Source organism: Pseudophryne corroboree, chromosome 8 (assembly GCF_028390025.1).
Source record: "Pseudophryne corroboree isolate aPseCor3 chromosome 8, aPseCor3.hap2, whole genome shotgun sequence".
Lineage (NCBI taxonomy): Eukaryota > Metazoa > Chordata > Amphibia > Anura > Myobatrachidae > Pseudophryne > Pseudophryne corroboree.
Window position 1 is genome coordinate 213745830 of NC_086451.1, and position 24069 is coordinate 213769898.

The 24069-nt window shown below is 43.6% G+C and overlaps 1 protein-coding gene across 1 annotated transcript in view; it reads left to right on the forward strand.

Annotated features, from left to right (window-relative positions):
* Positions 1-24069, forward strand: part of AR (androgen receptor) — a 755291-nt gene that overhangs the window by 447028 nt on the left and 284194 nt on the right. The gene's annotated exons all lie outside the window — the stretch shown is intronic.

A 24069-nucleotide genomic window follows, 5' to 3' on the forward strand; every position in this document is an offset into this window, starting at 1 on the left:
AAGGGAAGTAAATCTGAACCAGGTAACTACAGACCAGTTAGTCTTACATCTATTGTGGGGAAAGTACTGGTATTTTAAGGGATAGTATACAGAAGTTCCTTGAAGCCAATAAGGTTATTAATAGGAACCAACATGGATTTGTGAAGGATAGATCATGTCAATCAAACTTACTAGGCTTTTATTAAACAGCGCAAACTTAGATCAGGGTAAGGAGGTGGATGTAATCTTTTTAGACTTTGCTAAAACTTTCGACACAGTACCGCACATGAGACTTATCTATAAGTTACAAGATCTGGGACTAGGGAGCACAATATGCACTTGGGTTAAAAATTGGTTGGATAATAGGGAGCAGCGAGTTGTGGTTAATGGAACTTCTTCAAATTGGACTGAAGTAGTTAGTGGTGTGCCACAAGGGTCTGTACTTTGGGTGTAATTCAGAGTTGATCGCAGCAGCAAATTTGTTAGCAGTTGAACAAAACCATGTGCACTGCGGGGGAGGGGGCAGATATAACATGTGCAGAAAGAGTTAGATTTGGATGGGGTGTGTTCAAACTGAAATCTAAATTGCAGTGTAAAAATAGAGCAGGCAGCATTTACTCGCACAGAAATAAAATAACCCACCCAAATCTAACTCTCTCTGCAAATGTTATATCTGTCACACCTGCAGTGCACATGGTTTTGCCCAACTGCTAACAAATTTGCTGATGCGATCAACTCTGAATTACCCCCAGAGTCCTGTGTACAAGTGTGCAGAGCTGAGACAGGGAGCAGATCTCGGCTACAGAGACTCAGTGTTCCAGTGCATGCATCATCTTCTCTACAGTGGGAGTCAGACTGCACGGCTGTGCAGTCCTCCATGCTTCACCACCACAGACATCTCCTGATAAGTACTGCTACCTAATGCTGTTACCTTGTGTGATATATGGGCTCCTGATTACCGCTATCAATTTTACATCTGAGTCACCTGGTGTACACTAAATAAACCTGCATTACTGTTAAGTCCTGTTTTGCACCTCATGTCATCTCTGTAGCCCCTTCCTACTAGATTGTTAGCTCCTCAGAGCAGGGTCCTCTTTCCTCTTTTTGTCAAAACCCTCTCCTACTCAGCGACCATCTTTACCCGCTTTTTCTCCTGCTGGTAAAGGCTCATCTCTATCCATGGCCACCAGCTCCTAGTAGTACGCTGATCACTCACTCGCTACTTACATCTAAGCTGTATTATGTTTTGAGAATTGTGGTGCTCTTTGGTATCTGTACTCTATTTTTGTTATTTGTTACTGTAATGTTAAGTTTTGTCTCCCTGTACTGGCCTTTGTATGGTGCTGCAAAACACTTGTGGCGCCTTATAAATAAAATGTAGTAAAAATATGTCACTAAGTGTGTGGACTGACGTCACTGCACCAGATAGGCCAGAACACCATGCCAACTAGTTATGGGCCCAGCCCCGCGTGTACTTGAAGATTAACCCCCTGAGTGCCGTTGAATAATTACAGTGACCGTTTAAATTGACATTTTATACAAGGACAGAAAGGATTTATAATACAGGACACAGCATGAACTTTGCTAAGCTGAAAGGTTCATAGAACTATGCTACACACTTAGTGACTTATTATTATTACTACATTGTATTTATAAGGCGCCACAAGTGTTTTGCAGCACCATGCAAAGGCCAATACAGGGGAGACAAAACTTAACATTACAGTAATAAATAACAAAAATAGAGTACAGATAACAAAGAGCACCACAATTCTCAAAACATAATACAGCTTAGATGTAAGTAGCTAGTGAGTGATCAGCGTACTACTAGGAGCTGGTGGCCATGGATAGAGATGAGCCTTTACCAGCAGGAGAAAAAGCGGGTAAAGATGGTCGCTGAGTAGGAGAGGGTTTTGACAAAAAGAGGAAAGAGGACCCTGCTCTGAGGAGCTAACAATCTAGTAGGAAGGGGCGACAGAGATGACATAAGGTGCAAAACAGGACTTAACAGTAATGCAGGTTTATTTAGTGTACACCAGGTGACTCAGACGTAAAATTGATAGCGGTAATCAGGAGCCCATATATCACACAAGGTAACAGCATTAGGTAGCAGTACTTATCAGGAGATGTCTGTGGTGGTGAAGCATGGAGGACTGCACAGCCGTGCAGTCTGACTCCCACTGTAGAGAAGATGATGCATGCACTGGAACACTGAGTCTCTGTAGCCGAGATCTGCTCCCTGTCTCAGCTCTGCACACTTGTACACAGGACTCTGGGGGTAATTCAGAGTTGATCGCATCAGCAAATTTGTTAGCAGTTGGGCAAAACCATGTGCACTTTTGGGGGGGGCAAGATGTGACGTGCAGAGATAGTTAGATTTGGGTAGGGTGTGTTCAATCTGAAATCTAAATTGCAGTGTAAAAATAAAGCGGACAATATTTACCCTGCACAGAAACAAAATAACCCACCCAAATCTAACTCTCTCTGCAAATGTTATATCTGCCACACCTGTAGTGCCCATGGTATTGCCCAACTGCTAACAAATTTGCTGCCGCGATCAACTCTGAATTTCCCCCCTATATGTCCTGGACACTGATGAGTGTACTGCAATGATGGATACTGCTGAAAAACAGTCAATGGAGCTGTGGCACAAACGCTTGGGTCATCTGGGTTGTGACAACGTCCAGAAGCTGCTAGATGGAATGGTAACAGGGATTACCGTGGGCAACCCTGAAAGACCCATGTGTGAGAGTTGCATAAACGGCAAGCAAACTCGCAACCCATTTCCACAGTCAGTTAGTAGAGCAGAGACACCATTAGCTCTACTGCACACAGACGTGTGTGGTCCAGTGAAGGAACAATCAATCAGTGGCTACAGGTATTTCATGACTCTCATTGATGATGCCACAAGAATGACACACGTGTACTTTCTTAAGGATAAGAGTAAAGTTGTTAACAAAATTGTGGAGTACAAAAATCTGGTGGAGAATCAGATAGGTCTGAAACTAATGGTCCTGAGATCAGACAACGGTGAAGAGTATGATAACAAAGCCTTAGCCGCATTCCTTAGAAAATGTGGCATAAAGCATCAGCTGACATTTGCCTACACACCGGAACAGAATGGCGTGAGTGGGCAAGCCGCACAATTGTTGAGAGAGCACAGACTATGTTCAGTGATGCTGGCCTGGAAAAGAAGTTTTGGGCAGAAGCAGTATCTACTGCAGTATACCTAAAGAATCGTGCACCTGCAGTGGCCATCAAAGGTAAAACGCCACTGGAGGTGTGGTCCAGGAAAAAGCCAAATATCTGTCATCTTCGTGTCTTTGGGAGCAAAGCTTTTGCACATATACCAAAGGAGAAAAGGAGAAAGCTAGATCCAAAATCCATAGAATGTATAATGCTCGGATACTGCAACGAAAGCAAAGGATACAGACTTTGGGATTTTACAAATAAACTTCTTCTTAAGTCCAGAGATGTGGTGGTCTACGAGACAGCGCCACTAACAAAGGTATTTCAGCCAAGAAATACAGTGAGGAGTATGCAAACATAGCTTACTGTGAACCTCCAAAACATACAGGAAGCAAAGGCATGCAGTGATTGGACAGAGTGGAAGTCAGCAATTGATACAGAACTGTCAGCACTAAATGATAACAGTACATGGACTATGGTTGATAGACCAAGCAACCGCAAAACGATTAAGAACAAGTGGGTTTTCTGCAAGAAGTTGAATGCAGACGGGACAGTAGCTTGTTACAAAGCCCCCCTTGTTGCCAAGGGATATACCCAGAATTATGGAATAGATTACGGAGAGATCTACTCACCATTCACAAGGTATAGTACCTTAAGGTTAGTGATTGCTGTTTCTACACTACATAATCTACTGTTATATCAACTAGACTTTGATTCCGCATTCCTTAATGGAGAATTGATTGAGGAAATTTACATGGAACTACCTGAACATTATGCAATAATTTCAAGTATGGAATGACAGTTTCAAAACCAGTAAGTACTCCCATTTATAAAAGTACAAAGATGGTCAAGGCCATGTCACCAAGCAGCAAAAGGGAGATAGAGGAAATGCAAGAAATCCCTTATAAAAATGCCATTGGTAGTTTGATGTATGCAAGCATTGGGACACGTCCTGACATCACACATGCATTGAGTCTGGCAAGCCAGTTCGCAAATAATCCTGGGATGCAACACTGGATTGCAGTAAAGAGAATACTAAGGTAGCTCAAAGGTACAAGTTCACCAATGCTGAAATTTACAAGATCATCAGGTAACAGCTTAAAAGTATTCTGTGACGCTGACTGGGGATCAGATGATGATGATAGACGTTCTTATACTGGATACCTGTTTGTACTAGCAGGCGCAGCCGTAATCTGGGCAAGTAGGAAATAACCCACAGTTGCTCTTTCTACAACAGAGGCGGCAGAGTACATGGCACTCACAGAAACTTCATAAGAAGCGCTTTGGATAAGAGACTTTATGCGAATTAGGTTTTCCTTACCACAGTGAGATCATCAACATAAAGTGTGATAACAAGGTAGCAATCGATCTTTCATCATGGACGGTCTAAGCATATTGCTATAAGACCTAATTTCATTCGTGAGTTGGTGGAAAACAAGTCCGCCGATGTGGAATATGTTGCAAGTGAAGAAAATATTGCTGACATGTTGACAAAAGGACTGTCATCACACTTGCTACTTGCATTCTTGATGGAATGTGGACTAGAATATGGTTAATGATTTATTCTTACTGTTTTTGCTTAACGTTATGTTTTCTGTTACAGGAGTGACTTTATTGATTTGTGTGATAAAATGTCATGTTCTTTAAACTTGTGATAGGAGACCGTCTTGAGCAAGGGGGGAGTGTTAGGATATGGTGCGCTCTGTACCTGTCTTCTTCTGTGTACCAGTCTATAAGTGCATCCCCTAGTGTTAGACCTCTAGTGCCAAGAGTCACTCGAAAGCGGAGTTATATGATGTAGTTTCCTGTTCCTCCATCTCAGGGAAAGAGTGAGGAGAGAGTGATACACAGAGAGACTGAGAGACAGTCATGTGTACAAGTGTGCAGAGCTGAGACTGGGAGCAGATCTCTGCTACAGAGACTCACAGTGTTCCAGTGCATGCATCATCTTCTCTACAGTGGGAGTCAGACTGCACGGCTGTGCAGTCCTCCATGTTTCACCACCACAGACATCTCCTGTTAAGTACTGCTACCTAATGCTGTTACCTTGTGTGATATATGGGCTCCTGATTTCCACTATCAGTGTTACATCTGAGTCACCTGTATACACTAAATAAACCTTCATACTGTTTAAGTCACTAAGTGTGTTGACTGACTTCACTGCACCAGATAGCCCAGAACACTCTGCCAACATTTCCCGGGTGAGCTGCAGTGGAAACAGGTTACCCGGGTCATTTGACACTGATAACCGTTTACAGCTTGGTGATTTAGCTCCAAACCCTCCTGTATGCGCCGTACCCACTCCACTACCGCACACAGCCTGCCACCTGCCGCTGTTTACGGCACTAGGAGGCCGCCCGCCGCTGGTCTCCTGGCACTTCACCTGCCGCCGGTCTTCGTCCACTGTTTGCAGCGCTTGGAGATGAGGTAATGTAGGAGGAGCTACAGACGGAGCACCTTTGCAGAATAAAGAAAAGGGGTGTGGTCTCAATATAAGGGGCGTGGCTTTGCTGCAAGGGGCATGACTTTGCAGAAAAAGACTACCTACTATCCCAGTTTTGCAACCCACACGCCCAGACATCGCCTACCATACCGAATGGTATCAAGGCGCTGAAATGATTTGCTTCTATCAAGCAGCTGCTGATGGAGATAGTCAATCTTCTAGGTAAAACAAATAAAACAATAGAAAAGCAGCACTCATATATGAGAAATTGTTAATTTCATATATAGTGTATTTATTTAATAGTTAAAAAATTACATATGCAATTCATTAAAATGTACAATTCTAAATTAATATATTGCTACAACTGTATCTCACCCACTGGGTGTAGTGACTATTAGAGTCCAATATATTTTACAACCTGTTCCTTCTGTGCTGCCAGTCCAGGAACTATGTCCTTAGATCTCATGTGGTGCTGGTAAGGGTCCTGTGGTGATCACCCTTGATAGATGTATGTTGTCGAGGAATATTGAGCCTATTGCAAGAGGATTTTTCACATGCGGGTTTTAGCTCCCACGAGGATTTGCTTCACCGGACCTGTTGATGTTATGGAGCCGGAATCCTCATGTGATTCATGGTATTTGTCCTCTATGGCCTTGAATCCTCATCAGACACGACCTGGATTTTAATCCGTTGGGACACTTTATTCAGGTTGTTTGGCTCTCTGTAGTGAGGTGGGGTACACAGGCTGTGTACCCCACCTCACTACAGAGAGCCAAACAACCTGAACCAGCTCCGGAATTACCATATACAAAAGTGCATAAAGTTTCCCAACGGATTAAAATCCAGTCGTGTCTGATGAGGATTCAAGGCCATAGAGGACTAAGACCACGAATCTCGTGAGGATCCCGGCTCCATAACATCAACAGGTCCAGTGAAGCAAGTCCTTGTGGGGAGCAAAAACCCGCATGTGAAAATCCTCTTGCAATAGGCTCAATATTCCTCGACAACAGACATCTATCACATGGTGATCACCCCAGGACCCTTACCAGCACCACATGAGATCTAAGGACATAGTTCCTGGACCGGCAGCACAGAAGGAACAGGTTGTAAAATATATTGGACTCTAATAGTCACTACACCCAGTGGGTGAGATACAGTTGTAGCAATATATTAATTTAGGATTGTACATTTTAATGAATTGCATATGTGATATCGGATATCCTAGAATCAGAGGCTGAATCGAAAAAGGTCAGATTTCCGGCTACCTATAACCCTAACTCCAAGGGTTTGAAATTTCTCATTTCGGTGGCAAAGCAAAGCAAAAGCTAAAGAGGAGCCGAAACAACCCCAGTTTAAATCCAGGGGTAGGAAGCAGTGGGCTAGCAAAAAGCCAGCTTCCAAACCTGAACAGAAACCCTCAGCCTGAAGAGACGGGCTTCCGCCTGGAGGATTCCAGGGTTGGGGGCTGACTCCTTCAATTTGCGCACACATGGCAACAGTCAACAGCAGATGCCTGGGTGCAGAAGGTAGTATCTCAGGGGTATGTGTTCCCATTCAGGAGGCAGCCTCCTCAAAGATTTTTTTGCACCAGCCCGTCTCGTATAGAGTCGAAGACCAATGCCCTGCAAGAAGCAGCCAAAAATTACTGCAGTCAGGTGTGATTGTCCCAGTACCTCCATCACAAAAGGGACAGGGGTTTTACTCCAATCTATTTCTAATCCAGAAACCAAATGGGTCATATCGACCAATTCTAAATCTGAAAATGTTGAACAAATACATATGGATCCCGAAGTTCCACATGGAGACGTTACGCTCCATAATGTTGGCTATGGAACCGGGAGATTACATGGTATCTCTGGTGATAAAGCTAAATATTTATCGTGTATATAACCCTTTATGAGGTCTAAGAACAATGTACGCTATCTACGTAAGAAGTACCGTAAGGGTACGCAAGTTGCGTATCGATCGCTTAGCCGCGATCGAGACGCTCAGGCGTCACGTTCACTCACGGCCAAGTAATCGCAGGCAGGCAGACTATTGGCTGTTGACTTATCGTAATGATTCGCTATAGCGTAGCAGCGCTCGGGACCACGAGGAGATCACCAGCGATGCAGACGCTCACAACGTTAAACCTTTATATCTATACCTTTAGCAATAAAATACACAGCAAACCTTAATGTAGAGACAAAGGCCCTCATTCCGAGTTGTTCGCTCGGTATTTTTCATCGCATCGCAGAGAAAATCCGCTTAGTGCGCATGCGCAATGTTCGCACTGCGACTGCGCCAAGTAACTTTACTATGAAGAAAGTATTTTTACTCACGGCTTTTTCTTCGCTCCGGCGATCGTAATGTGATTGACAGGAAATGGGTGTTACTGGGCGGAAACACGGCGTTTCAGGGGCGTGTGGATGAAAACGCTACCGTTTCCGGAAAAAACGCAGGAGTGGCCGGAGAAACGGTGGGAGTGCCTGGCCGAACGCTGGGTGTGTTTGTGACGTCAACCAGGAACGACAAGCACTGAAATGATCGCACAGGCAGAGTAAGTCTGAAGCTACTCTGAAACTGCTAAGTAGTTAGTAATCGCAATATTGCGAATACATCGGTCGCAATTTTAAGAAGCTAAGATTCACTCCCAGTAGGCGGCGGCTTAGCGTGTGTAACTCTGCTAAATTCGCCTTGCGACCGATCAACTCGGAATGAGGGCCAAAGTGTAAGTGCAACCTTGTGTAACCTGATTAACTACAAAGCTGCTTGAGTGTCACCGATGCTCAGGGAGTACTTAACACTATAAAGAATACACAGATACCTGGGCTTAGGGTCCGAAACCTATTATGTGTATTATGACTATTATACTTGCAAAAGGAATCACAGTACAAAGCATACACTACAATATAACATAAACCAACTAACCAGATAACTACACGGGAAATACAATACAATACAATTCAAGTCTAATCAAGGAAAAATATGAGAGAAAGAGAAGAGAGGGAGAGAGAGAAATGGCTCACAGTAAGACAATATGATTACGGAGAGAACTTACGCACAAGGGGAACGATCGCATGCGCCTCGATATCCAGCTCCCGATTATCAGCAATGAGAACCGTTGAAGAGAGTGAAGTTGGATATGGTCGGCCTGCTATTTATGCCCCACACACAATACAATTCAATGGTCCCTACAATCTCATTGTTCATTGGACACAGGAATTCGGCTTCGCATTATAACAAAAGGTCATAGGTTGATTCATACAGGTGGGCTGTGACTATTTCCAACTGCTCAGTTGGGAGGGAAACTGGGTTTCCCGCCGCATGGGTAATAAAGTGCAAATAAAGTAAATGTTCATAAACTTCTTATGTCCATAACTATTCGCACGAGCGATTGATCTGCTTCAAACCAACACCGGAATATTTCTAATTAAATATTCTTCCGATGGATACTAAACACCACTGTATTACTCCTGTCTGACCCTTCGTATCAAACAAAGAGGGATTCCTCTGTTCATAAACATTCTATATTAACCAAACTTTCAGAATCTATCAAAGGGACCATGATCTACAAAATACATTATTACTGAAAATATGTTACGATTGAGTCGCATGCTACAACCACATAAACTCTACCGTAAATACGCATACCATGCGCCTGCGGGTGCCCGCGACTGTGAGTATGCGCACGTACGGGAGAGCGTACGCATGCGCAGCACGGACCTGTGTGAGGTGCAAATATGGTAGTGTGCATAGAGATATTTTTTCTGACTTTGACAGTCCACCCTTTGGCAGTCAATAATAACTGCCACTTCCTGAAAACATTTCAAAAGGAGAAAAATATATGTTAGGGGTTAATTCATTTCCATGGTTGGGTAAGGGAGGAGAGAGGAGTAGGTGTGAAGAGGGTATGACCTAGTGAGATAGCAGAAGCATGTGTGTATGAATCCGTTTTTGGGGGGGGTCATGTATCATCGTGCCGTACGTGTTGTAAATCAAGCTTCGAGGTATTGCGAAGTATACATTTGAATTCCTTCTTATCCCGTGGTACAGGTCTGTGGATGGGCTGTCAAACTTTACCGAGCTCTTTTCGGATTTTGAACAAAATGGGGAGCACATTTTAGTTGATGATACATGAATGGGGGAATATGTGATTGCTGATATCTGTGCCTGTATTCCCTATACTATGTGTGTCATTACCTGAGGGTTGTAGAAATGAAGAAAAGACATAATTACGGTAAATGCGGTGGTATTCTATGTCAGGTTAATGTACATCTGTCGGTTGAAGTTTTGTTCGGTATCAGTTGAAAGTCGTCTTCTTTGCGCTGTTTTGCTCATTAAGCGTGAGCAATAAGCTTTGTCAATGCCATTAGATTTACAAAAAATGTTGGGCTAGCGTAATTTTAAGAATTCTAGGGAAACTGGAGATCCATGGCAAAGTTCATCAAGTGTCCATATCTCAAGTGGTCAAAACTTCTTCTTTGGTCTATCCGTTGTCTGTATAGCGTCTCATCAACTTCCTCGTCCAAGGGGGTCTTGTTATCTTGGAGAAAAACCAGAAAAACAGGTGAAAGAAACGGACCGTAGAAATCGCATTTTCATCACATCATTGTTTCTATCGTTGGGTCGTAAATCAAATCCAGGTTAATTACAGTTTCCTCACTCCTCAAACTCATCACTCTGGTACTTTGTTTGCACCTCATTAAAGCCTGCCCGCATCTAAATATCAATCCAATCGATATAACGACACCTAAGATACATAGTAGAAACTTCCCAACATCCATTATGACTCCTTGAGCCCAGTCTCCTAAACCCGAGAACCAATTTCGCGGGTTCAACCATGACACCCAACCAGTCAGCTCATTACCTACAGCAGCAAGAGTGAGATTGTGTTTTCGGCGAAATTCCCACTTTAATTGGAGAATATCGTCCATCTTTTGGTCTATGACCTCTACCGGATCCTCGGTGCGATTTGTGATATACGTGCAACACTTCACGCCGTACTGTGTTGCCAATGTAACACAATATCCGCCTGTCACTGCTGTGAGGTAATTAAGAACCATTCTATGCTGTACCAGTTCTGTTTTATAAGCTTGAAGTTCTCTTCCAGTGTATCTAAACGTGTCATCATACATTTCAGTGATATTATCTAACAAATTGGCGAGTGCGGAAATGTATCTATAATTCATCACTCCTCGAGCGGTGCGAGTGAAATCTAACGCCACCAGAACCTGAATCCCGGTGGATTCATGGATCAGATCAGAGGCCGGATGCTCTAACCTTTCTGACAGTTGTCTTTTAACGAGGTGCTCGTAATGAGTGTGAGTATAAGGAGCTTGGGCACCACGGTGTATGTCTTTCATTTTATCATGGGTTACAGTCATTACTTCAGGCAATACTCTTCCAATATAACACAATCCTTCAGAGTTTGGGGCAAGCCACTTGTACGCCTTTCTCCCGCATATGAAATATGCATCATCGGGGAGAACATATGGGACGGAGAAAGACATTACCATATTACACACCTTCCAGGTGAAATCTCCTAGCCCTAATTCTTCCATCTGCTTAATGCACGTATCAGGTTGTACGATATGTGCACAGTATCCTGGTGATACTTCTCCAACTCTAGTAATCCTATTTCCTAAGGTGTATCTATACCGGAAAGATTTTCCTCTACTGGCTATGTGGCGTACAAGCTCTGTATCTGTAGGCATTCTATCTGCTCTATGTGAAAAGGTCATGGTGTGGTTACTCCATGATACTTCCCAATTTCCCGGCTTTCTGGAATTGGAGATGTTAAAACATAATAGGGACCTATCCACGTGGTATTGGTGGAGCTTCAAACTAGGAGGGCTGGAGATATTAAACCTCCGGTCCACCGGTCTCCCACCATTTAACTCAAGTACCTCCCCTATCGTTAAAGGAAATGGTACTAGCCCTGATTTGCTATGACCCTGAGGTACTTGAGAGCATACCCAACAATCTGTTTTGTTTAATACATTACCCACTAAGGAGTGATAATCACTCAATGGATGCCGGTCCATATGGATATTAAAACTGGATTGGCATTTCTTAATGCACCCATCTTCAATGACATTGTTACAGAGCCTACAGATACAATTTTCTTCAGCTAACAATCCGTCACAATTTCTTCTATGGTCAATGCTATCGGATCGTTTTCTGATACTCGCCTTTGCTAGTTGGTTAGGTTGATCTTGGAAAACTACGCCTCCATCTTTATCATCAGAACTCATTCCAGAACCTCTATCGACCTCCATGGTACTCTCGCCGGAACAGACTGCTCTGGTCAACATCATGGTCAACAGGAAAATCCGGATCACAGTCTCTTGGGGCAAGTCCATCTTTGAGGAGGAGACGAAGACGAATGAGAAGGAGGAAAAATACATTTGAGGGAGAGGGGATGGGAAGTGGAAAAAAAACAATAAAAGGGAGTGGGGAGTCGACAACAGCTCTCGGTCTTCAAGGCTCAGGTGCCGCCTCAGTCCTCCTGGAACAGACACTCCAGTGATACAACCTCTACCGTCTGTTCCTTATCACGGGACTTCTCTGGATCAGCAACCTTCTTGCAGTGGGATGAATGGACCCAAGTCTCTCTCTCAGCAACCTTCAATGCTGTAGTGCTAGTCAATAAGACCTGGTATGGTCCTTCCCATCTGTCAATAAGGCAACCAGTTGATACGACCTCACCTATCCCTCCGCTAGGGGCCTTTACTAATCTCGTGGGTGTTGCTGTGCCTACTGTGGTCTCTGCTATGGTGGCTGCTAGAGAGAGTGCTGAAATCGTTGTCGCTTCGTCCTCTTGATCACACTCCTGAGGAAAGTTCAAAACAGGGTACAACTTGCACGGGTTAATACTTGCATGGGTTAATGGGTTAACATTATCATTAACATTTACACAGTTACTAAGTGATTTTGTGTTACACTTTAGTGCGTCTTTCTCCGTAATCAACTTCTCTCCTGATATATATGGTGGCGGCGGGGCCGTGGCAATCAGTTTTCTGTTAGAGCCAGATCCCGCCGCCTGAGCCAAACCTCTCTGTATCTCACCTTCCTGTTGCCACAACTGTAAATAATCATAATGCTGAACTCGTCTCTTTGTTGATTTTATGAGACATATCCTCCTCCTTAAATTTTGTAACACCTCTGTGCTGAAGCTACCTATTCTTGGGAATTTCTCCCGGTCTTGTACCGTCATTCTCTCCCATTCATCACATAAAACCTCTGTGTGACTTCCATATTTCTCACACATGATATACCTGGCCGACCCAATTGGTCGGACCACTGAATCAACCCGAACCGAGGTTGATCGCCCCCTACCTGAACAACTGGCCCCCATAACTCTGCAGGCGTTGCTTGCTCTACCTCTGATCTCTATATCAAGGTCTTCAGCGAACCCTTACAGAAAACCAGATTGTTCACAATAGGCTGACGGTGGCGGTTTACCGAGTACCCCACTCACTCGCCCACGCCGACCAATGCGACCTGATCACACCGATATGGTGCTGGCGCACTCGACCCAGGGCACCTATAAAAACCGTTGTTTACTGGAACATGCGAGGGTTATCCGCAGAACACTTACTCTTTCCAGTAAAGGTGAGGTTTGTCAGATAGTTCCTGAGTGACCAGCGAACTTCCCTTCTTGAAAAATAAAAAATTACACAAATCACGTCAGAATGTACAAATAGCGTTTGTGACCCCTTTACTCTAATGGTACTAGGTCAGATTACTAACTACTGTACACAATTACGTGCGGTCCAGTCGTTCAGTACACAAACAACTAAGCTTGTGTATGGAAAGACCAATGGAATCGAAACTTACGACTGCGAATTCCTTCAGCCAGAGCTTGTACGGCCTATATGGGTCTTGCACCAACCCTTCTCTTGGTGTTGTGCCTCTGAACTGTATAGCGGACTTCCCTGTTTACTGTACCTGGACCTGCTGGTCTACTATGACCTCCTGGTCTTGTTCTGTACGATCTCCTGGTCTGACCTCCTGGTCTTGTTCTATACTGGTCCGCTATACTCTAATGCTCAAATATTATGTTTAACCAAGGATGCCTCCCTAGCCACCATGCACGTCACTTACACGCGTGTACCTCACGAGTACTCGACTTTTCTTGTGGTTCAACCTTTAAGTTATATAAACTTATGTAATACAAAAACACTCACTCATCACATGTACACTTTTGCTTCTATTTCTATTTCTGCGCAGAAATTTTTTCTTTAGCCCAGCTGTGTTACCAATTAGGAGCAGGATCTGTTAATTTAAATTTTGGATTTCCAAAAATAGACTTGCGTTATTTATCGCCTGTGGCGCTCTTTACCGCTTTGCGTTACTTACCGCGTTGCGTTAAAAATCAACTTATCGTGACTTGAGCTACGTGGGCGTAACCGGACGCTCCGTTGCGTAATGTACGCTGCGTGCGTCCGCCTTTGGATTGCGTACACAAGTCTTTTGTTAGGGACACGTGTACGCAAAGCAAAGATCCACCGTAACACAATTTATATTTTTTATCAATGTAGATGATCCCTGGTCATCTACCACACAACACACTGACTTCGCCTTATCTCCCAGGCAAAACTGTGTGTTTGTCTATCTTTTAACTATATTACCTTTACTCTTAAACTATGAAATAACAGCAAATCTCTTTTGGCACTTTTTTTTTTCAACTATAAAACTGGCAGACAGGAGAATGATATACGAAAATGAAACGGAAATGCAGATATATATGTGTGCGTGCGTGTGTACGCAAGACAGAAAAATAAACAGTTTTAAAAGACACTAGCGTTTTGTTCTTACCTCCGGTTCCCGGATTCCTTCAGCACTCTTTTATCTAAGCGAAGCAGACGCTTATCCCGTCAGCACTACGAGACAACCTCCCGCCCTTTGCTGAGGGATAATGTCTGCTGATCTACCTAGTGCAGATATGTGAAGGACAGGACGAGCCGCCAATTGATAAAGCTAAATATTTATCGTGTATATAACCCTTTATGAGGTCTAAGAACAATGTACGCTATCTACGTAAGAAGTACCGTAAGGGTACGCAAGTTGCGTATTGATCGCTTAGCCGTGATCGAGACGCTCAGGCGTCACGTTCACTCACGGCCAAGTGATCGCAGGCAGGCAGACTATTGGCTGTTGACTTATCGTAATGATTCGCTATAGCGTAGCAGCGCTCGGGACCACGAGGAGATCACCAGCGATGCAGACGCTCACAACGTTAAACCTTTATATCTATACCTTTAGCAATAAAATACACAGCAAACCTTAATGTAGAGACAAAGTGTAAGTGCAACCTTGTGTAACCTGATTAACTACAAAGCTGCTTGAGTGTCACCGATGCTCAGGGAGTACTTAACACTATAAAGAATACACAGATACCTGGGCTTAGGGTCCGAAACCTATTATGTGTATTATGACTATTATACTTGCAAAAGGAATCACAGTACAAAGCATACACTACAATATAACATAAACCAACTAACCAGATAACTACACGGGAAATACAATACAATACAATTCAAGTCTAATCAAGGAAAAATACGAGAGAAAGAGAAGAGAGGGAGAGAGAGAAATGGCTCACAGTAAGACAATATGATTACGGAGAGAACTTACGCACAAGGGGAACGATCGCATGCGCCTCGATATCCAGCTCCCGATTATCAGCAATGAGAACCGTTGAAGAGAGTGAAGTTGGATATGGTCGGCCTGCTATTTATGCCCCACACACAATACAATTCAATGGTCCCTACAATCTCATTGTTCATTGGACACAGGAATTCGGCTTCGCATTATAACAAAAGGTCATAGGTTGATTCATACAGGTGGGCTGTGACTATTTCCAACTGCTCAGGTGGGAGGGAAACTGGGTTTCCCGCCGCATGGGTAATAAAGTGCAAATAAAGTAAATGTTCATAAACTTCTTATGTCCATAACTATTCGCACGAGCGATTGATCTGCTTCAAACCAACACCGGAATATTTCTAATTAAATATTCTTCCGATGGATACTAAACACCACTGTATTACTCCTGTCTGACCCTTCGTATCAAACAAAGAGGGATTCTTCTGTTCATAAACATTCTATATTAACCAAACTTTCAGAATCTATCAAAGGGACCATGATCTACAAAATACATTATTACTGAAAATATGTTACGATTGAGTCGCATGCTACAACCACATAAACTCTACCGTAAATACGCATACCATGCGCCTGCGGGTGCCCGCGACTGTGAGTATGCGCACGTACGGGAGAGCGTACGCATGCACAGCACGGACCTGTGTGAGGTGCAAATATGGTAGTGTGCATAGAGATATTTTTCTGACTTTGACACTGGATGTACGAGATGCTTACCTACATGTGCCTATAGCACTGTCACATCAGTGTTACCTCAGCTTTGCCATCCTCCAGGAACATTTCCAGTTCCAAGCTCTGCCTTTCGGGCTAGCTACAGCACCCAGGGTGTTTACCAAGATCATGGTGGTTATGGCAGCTTGTCTGCGCAAGCAGGGGAGAAGAATATTCCCATACCTCGACGACCTGTTAATCTTAGCACAGTCGCAAGATTTACTGTTGAGCCATCTTCAACAGACGATAGTTTGTTTACAGAGACACGGGTGGCTCATAAATTGGGAGAAGTCGTCCCTGAATCCGTCACAGCGGATGGTTCATTTGGGGGCCATATTGGATTCAGACCTACAGAAAGTTCTCTTACCAGAGAAAAAGATAGTCAAGGTGCAGGTCATGGCTCAGGAAGCATTGCAAGCCCAGACAATGTCAGTCCATGCAGCAATGCGACTGTTGGGTCTGATGGTATCAACCTTCGACATGGTGGAATATGCGCAATTCCACTCCAGACCATTGCAGCACCTTATTCTGACCGAATGGAACGGAAATCATCAGACGATAAAGAAACAGATGATAAAGATTCCAATAAAGGTAAAAAGATCTCTAGCGTGGTGGCTACAGACAGACCATTTAAACAAGGGGAGACCCTTTTGGATAAAAGAGTGGCAAGTCCTGACAACAGATGCAAGGCTGGGGGGCGGTACTCGGAAGCCTATGGTTCCAGGGAAAATGGACCGCAAGGGAAAGTCGCCTGCCGATAAATCTGTTGGAGATAAGGGCCGTTTACTTGGCTCTAGTTCAGGCAAAGGACAATCTACAAGGAAGACCAGTCCAGATCCGCTCAGACAATGCGACGGCAGTAGCATACCTCAATCATCAAGGAGGAACTCACAGCAAGAGTCTGATGGAGGAAGTAACTCACATTCTAAGATGGGCAGAACTCCATCTCCCGGCATTGTCAGCAGTATTTGTCCCGGGTGTACTAAATTGGGAAGCAGACTTTCTGAGTCGGCACACCATTCAGGAACCCGAATGGGCACTACACCTAGAAGTGTTTCAGACACTGGTGAACAGATGGGGTCTACCAGAGATGGACCTTATGGCGTCTCGTCTAGACCACAAAGTTCCGAGGTACGGATCAAGAACAAGGGACCCAGGAGCGGTCCTGATAGACGCACTGTCAGTAGAATGGAGGTTTCAGCTGGCATATCTGTTCCCTCCAATATCTCTGTTACCCAGAGTAGTGAGAAAGATAAAACAGGCAAAAGGAGCAATCATTCTAATAGCTCCAGCTTGGCCAAGAAGGCATTGGTACACAGATCTGTTGAGAATGTCCGTGGAAGCACCGATACTGCTCCCTCAACGTCCAGATTTGTTAATGCAGGGTCCTTGTTATCACAGTCATCTGGATCGCCTATCTTTGACGGCGTGACTGTTGAAACCTCTATCTTAGAGGCTAAAGGATTTTCGAAACAAGTAATCCAAACCATGCTTAGAGCAAGAAAGCCTTCTTTGGCCCGTGTGTATCATAGAATATGGCAAGCCTATATTCACTGGTGTACTGAAAAAAGTTACAATCCGAGATCTTTTAAAGTAGCTAGGATTTTGGATTTCCTTCAGGCAGGAATGGATAAAGGGTTGAAAGCTGCTTCCTTGAGGGTTCAGGTCTCAGCGTTGACTGTATGGTTTCAGCAGAAGATTGCTGATTTACAGGATGTACGTACATTTTTCCAAGGAGTAGTACATATTCAACCTCCATTTGTTCCTCCTGCAGCTCCCTGGGATTTGAAATTAGTTCTTAAATTTCTCCAGGGTCCTTTGTTTGAACCACTTGAGGGAGCAGATCTTAAGTGGTTAACGGTTAAAATTCTTTTTTTACTGGCAATGGCGTCAGCCAGAAGAGTGTCAGATTTAGGAGCATTATCATGTAAGTCTCCTTTCCTAAGTTTTTTTTCCAGACAGAGCAGTTCTCAGAACGAGATCTAGCTATCTTCCAAAGGTGGTATCAAAGTTTCACCTGAATGAAGAAATTGTAGTCCCAGCTTTTCAGATATCGGGACTATCTGCGGGAGAAGCGTCGCTGGACGTGGTCCGGGCTTTAAGAATCTACATAGATCGTACTAGTGCCATCAGGAAAACAGATTCTCTCTTCATCCTCTACGGATTCCATAGGAGAGGTTGGCCTGCTAGTAAACAGACGCTGGCGAGATGGCTCCGAATGGTAATATCAGAAGCTTATTCTCATGCAGATCTCCCTATTCCGGCTAATGTCTCTGCACACTCTACATGTAAGGTAGGTCCTTCTTGGGCAGCACAGCAGGGTGCTTCAGCAGAACAGATATGTAGGGCAGCCACATGGTCTTCCATAAACACATTTATCAGACATTATGCCTTGGATACTTTTGCCTCTCATGACGCAGACTTCGGGCGAAAGGTCCTCCTGTGCAATCAGGAGCGTCCCCACCACTAAAATGGCTTTGGGAATCCCAATGTTATCCTGTGGATAATCCTGTGGACCCAGCCAGAGAAATATACGTTATGGTAAGAACTTACCGTTGATAACGTGATTGCTCTTATGCCCACAGGTATCCACAGGGATCCCACCCTGACGCATCTGATTTGAGGATGTAGACCATCACTAAACCTCTTCCTTCTTGTATGGAAGGGTGTGCATGTGTGTTCTTATCGCCTGTACAGGTCTCTACCTAATGTTCCTGCCTAAAATCGCTGTGGAAAGAACTGATCTGACTGAGTCAGTGGACGGGACTATATAGTGGAGGCCCCAATGCATCCTGGGAGGCCAGAAAGCTTGTGACCGTGTTGGTGCCATTTTCGCTGTCGCTCGACAATATCCCAATGTTATCCTGTGGACATAAGAGAAATCACGTTATCAATGGTAAGTTCTTACCATAACGTATATTTTTCACAGTTAGGTAATACTTCACACTAACTTCACAACTGTTCTGATTTAATCAGGACAGTCCCAGTTGTAGATAACTTGGTGGTCAAGACGTATTCCGATTGCTAGGAGATGTGCCTCACTCGAGATAAGTTCACACTTGGCTGGTCCTAACCCCCCTCCTGCCGAGCTTGCTTCCCCTGCCTTATGGCTGGTATGGACTGATTCAGGCAGTTGCCGAACTTCCAGGGTTTGCTTTCCGCAGTATGGAACGCAACCCAGAAGTTGCCATCGGTGCCTGGCTAGTGGGCACTTTCTGGATGTCCTGCTGGCTTCTCCATGTTTCCATTGGCTATCGGAGCTCCTTGCCATCCACTTTGGGACTTCCACCTGGGCAGCACTGATCATTTCTCCTTGTGCCTGCTGTGGCTGTCGTGGTCTTGCAGCTGGAAGATCTGCCTCTGCGGAATCTGGGGCCCTCTGCTACCTGTCGTGGTGTTTCCTAGGTTGCCGTTCTCTCCTGCTGCTTGGTCATTGCTCACATTAGAGGCCATACTCAGACCGATGATCTGTACCTAGCATAGTGCTGGTGAAAGTTTCAATGGTGCGACTAATGGTTGTGTCTAATGACGCATAAAGCATCATCGTGGAATCTTTAGACACTGAAAGTGGGTGGATGCACACCAGGGAAGGGAATTGTAGCGGCATTAGCATAAAGTCACAGAGGCAACTGCAGCAATATACGTAAGGATAGCCGCAAATGCGTCCAACTCAGAATTAGGTCCTATTAAGAGGGATTCTGCTTCCTTGACAAACACCACCCCTTAACAAAACCCACCCTTATTAGGGCTGCTTTCATAAATTTCCCAGGCTGGTTTTCCATCCCAATCCGCCTATGACCTACTGGTGTGCTTAGGAATACAGGAGTGTTTTAAAGACAGGAGGGTTTAGTGTGGCCATTTTAAGTCAGAGCTTCTGGTCATACCCCAGAGGAAGTACTCATAATATTCTATTACAACCACACTTTGTGGCAACAATTCTTGTATGTTCAGATTTCCAAACTTTAAAGTTTGTAAAGTATGCAGTAAACCTGTGGTGAATTTATTAACTGATGTTAAACCGCCTTTGATTCCAGATAACTAATACAGCCTAGGTGATTGCAGTTGAGTTTAATCATTTAAAATGAGATCAAGTATGCTGGATGTAAAGTCACAGTACCTCCTAGGAAAACATTTTCCTTACAGTCCTCCTCCCACCACCTGTGAGCAGGAGTCTCCTCACAATTGTGAATGGTCCTTCTGCACAAACGCTCTCTGCCCTATTTAAACATGGTGAGCGTCTTGATTTGCCAGTTCTGTACAGTCAGTCTCTTGATAAAAATGTCCTCATATGGTAGCTCCACGGGCATGGACTATAGGAAGGGGTGCATGCTAAGAATACTGTATATTTTACTAGGTGGTTGTGCAGCTTTAAACGTGTCTATATATTTCAAACACATACGAGGACAACAACACACAACTCCTCATAGTGACTGCACATTTGTTTTGCATTACTCATCAAAAAGCAGAGTCACTCAACACATAATCACTTTACCACCCCCTTGCAGTATGCATAAAGCTTTGAGCGAGTGCTTTATAGCCTGGTTAGTTCTCGTGTAACACAACAATCTGGGAAGATAACTTGATACTTTGTGTTCCAGAATTCCACACAATGTTTGGGCCCCCTGCTGTGGTTTGTTATCTGTGAAACGCTAATTGTGTTACTCAACTTTGTTGTAGTAAAAATGTTTTACTTTTATATACTGTAGCTGTAAAATTGGAAACAAAATAAATCTTTAAATGCTTCTGCAGGTACTGCATCTTATATTGTCTTGTATGGCTAATCTGTGACACCACTTCACATGGCGCTCAATAGGGCACATTTGTGAAAGTGGATGCAAATGACAGAAGTTTTGTTGTCCATGGCGACCAATCAGACCAGTAATTTTTCTAGTTCAGTTTAGAAGATAAAAGCGGCATACAGTATGGGCGCCAGGAATCTATTAATACAGAAAAATAAGCATTCCATCTTTAGCATTTCCTGTGGTAAGTAAGAATCTGAGTCTTCCACATAGAGCAAGTACTGTAGCTTTATTCTAAGGAAAGTAATTAACAATGGGCCTAATTCAGACCTAATTGCTTGCTAGGGTTTTTTTGCAGCGCAGCGAGAAGATAGCTGCCGCCCATAGGGGAGTGTATTTTTGCTTTGCAAGTGCGCGATCGCATGTGCAGCCGAGCGCTATAAAGTTTTGTGTAGTTTGAGTTGCCCAGAACTTACTCAGCCACTGTGATCACTTCAGCCTGTCCAGTCCCAGAATTGACGTTAGACACCCGCCCTGCAAACGCTTGGACACGCCTGCATTTTTCCAACCACTCCCAGAAAACGGTCAGTTGACACCCACAAATGCCTTCTTCCTGTCAATCTCCCTGCGATTGCCCGTATAAATGGATTCTTCATACAATCCATCGCACAGCAACAATCCACTTTGTACCAGTGTGACACGCCTGCGCATTGCGGTGCATTTCCTTGCGCAGTTCTGACCTGATCGCACACTAGGTTTTTTCGCTGCACTGCGATCAGGTCTGAATGACCCCAGTAAATGGCACATGGAGGGCTGTCAGTTAAGCAGCCCAGCCCTTGTTCAAACTGTGAAATGATTAAAAGCCTACTTAACATATGAAAGTATAAATGTATAACACTTGTTTCATAAACCAGACTTTTCCTTATTTCCCAATGTAAACATATCTGCTCTTTAATTAAATTATTTACTGTTTGTAAAACTTTTGAAAAGTGTATTCCAGGTATGTGAAGTGGCTGGCAGAGAGCAGGAAAATATATTCTGTTTATATAAATTAAATGTTTCAACAATTAACAAAAGAGCATTTTATATGGCTAATATTTTAATTATATTTGTATCCAAAATAAAGCCTAGGATTCTTGTTTACTACACAGTGGGGCATATCCAATTATCCCCTGCATGTTAAGCCCAGAGGGTGCACGTTCCCTTGTCAGCATTAAGAGGCACCCTCTGGGATATAACATTAAGGGGGAAGCCCATAGATTCTGCATTTTACATGGTACCTATGGGTTACCACATACAGTGCATTCGGAAACTATTCACAGTGCTTCATTTTTTCCACATTTTGTTATGTTAAAGCCCTATTCCAAAATGGAATAAATTCTTTTTTTCCCTCACACTTCTACACACAATACCTCATAATGACAATGTGAAAAAAGTTTTTTTTTTAGATTTTTGCACATTTATTAAAAATAAAAAAACTAAGAAATCATATATACATAAGTATTCACAACCTTTGCCATGAAGCTCAAAATTGAGCTCGGGTACATCCTGTTTCCACTGATCATCCTTGAGATGTTCCTACAGCTTAATTGTAGTCCACCTGTGGTAAATTCAGTTGATTGGACATGATTTGGAAAGGCACACACCTGTCTACATAAGGTCCCACACTTGACAGAGCATGTCTGAGCAGAAATCAAGCATGAAGTCAAAGGAATTGTCTGTAGACCTCTGAAACAGGATTGGTTCAAGGCACAAATCTGGGGAAGGGTACAGAAAAATATCTGCTGCTTTGAAGGTTCCAGTGAGCACAGTGGCTTCTATCATCCGTAAATGTAAGAAATTCTTAACCACCAGGACTCTTCCTAGAGCTGGCCGGCCGTCTAAACTGAGCGATCGGGAGAGAAGGGCCCTAGTCAGGGAGGTGACCAAGAACCCGATGGTCACTCTGTCAGAGCTACAGCTTTCCTCTGTGGAGAGAGGAGAACCTTCCAGAAGTACAACCATCTCTGCAGCAATCCACCAATCAGGCCTGTATGGTAGAGTGGACAGATGGAAGCCACTCCTTAGTAAAAAAAAAAAAAAAAAAAAAAAAAGGCACATGGCAGCCCACCTGGAGTTTGCCAAAATGCACCTGAAGGACTCTCAGACCATGAGAAACAAAATTCTCTGGTCTGATGAGACAAAGATTGAACTCTTTGGCGTGAATGCCAGGCGTCATGTTTGGAGGAAACCAGGCACTGCTCATAACCAGGCCAATACCATCCCTACAGTGAAGCATGGTGGTGGCAGCATCATGCTGTGGGGATAGGTTTTCAGCTGCAGGAACTGGGAGACTAGACAGGATAGAGGGAAAGATGAATGCAGGAATGTACAGAGACATCCTGGATGAAAATCTGCTCCAGAGCGCTTTTGACATCAAACTGGGGCGACGGTTCATCTTTCAGCACGACAATGACCCTAAGCACACAGCCAAGATATCAAAGGAGTGGCTTCAGGACAACTCTGTGAATGTCCTCGAGTGGCCCAGCCAGAGACCAGACTTGAATGCGATTGAACATCTCTTAGGAGATCTGAAGATGGCTGTGCACCAATACTTTCTATCCAACCTGATGGAGCTTGAGAGGTGCTGCAAAGAGGAATGGGGAAAACTGCCCAAAGATAGGTATGCCAAGTTTGTGGCATTATATTCAAAAAGACTTGAGGCTGTAATTGCTGCCAAAGGTGCATCAACAAAGTATTGAGCAAAGGCTGTTAATATTTATGTACATGTGATTTCTTAGTTTTTTATTTCTAATAAATTTGCAAAAATCTGAAAACTTTTTTCACTTTGTCATTATGGGGTTAAAAATTAATTTATTCCATTTTGGAATAAGGCTGTAACATAACAAAATGTGCAAAAAGTGAAGCCCTGTGAATACTTTTCAGATGCACTGTATTGCACAAAAATTTACTGGGCGGGAAGAATGTGGAATAATTCAATAGCTCTGGGTGTGAAACACGGAGCTTTTCACTGCGATGTAAACCCTGCGCCTAATTGAATATGCCCCATAGTATATGTGGATGCATAACTCATTTAGGGGCCTATTTATTAACATTATTTTTACTAAAATAATGTGAAAAAGGGTGTTTTTACACCCTTTTCAAATTATTTTAGTATCACTTAATGTATTAAAGGGCTTTTGGAGCAGTTTTCGTGAAAAACTGCTCCAAACACTTTAGTTGTAAAAAAAATTTTAGTAACTCACATCGCATCCCCCATACTTATAATGAGAAATTTGATGTGGCGAATATACTAAAAAAAAATTATTCTTAAAAAACACTGCAGTGTGCACTGTGATAATAATGCCAGCGCCAGCTGGCGAAATCACA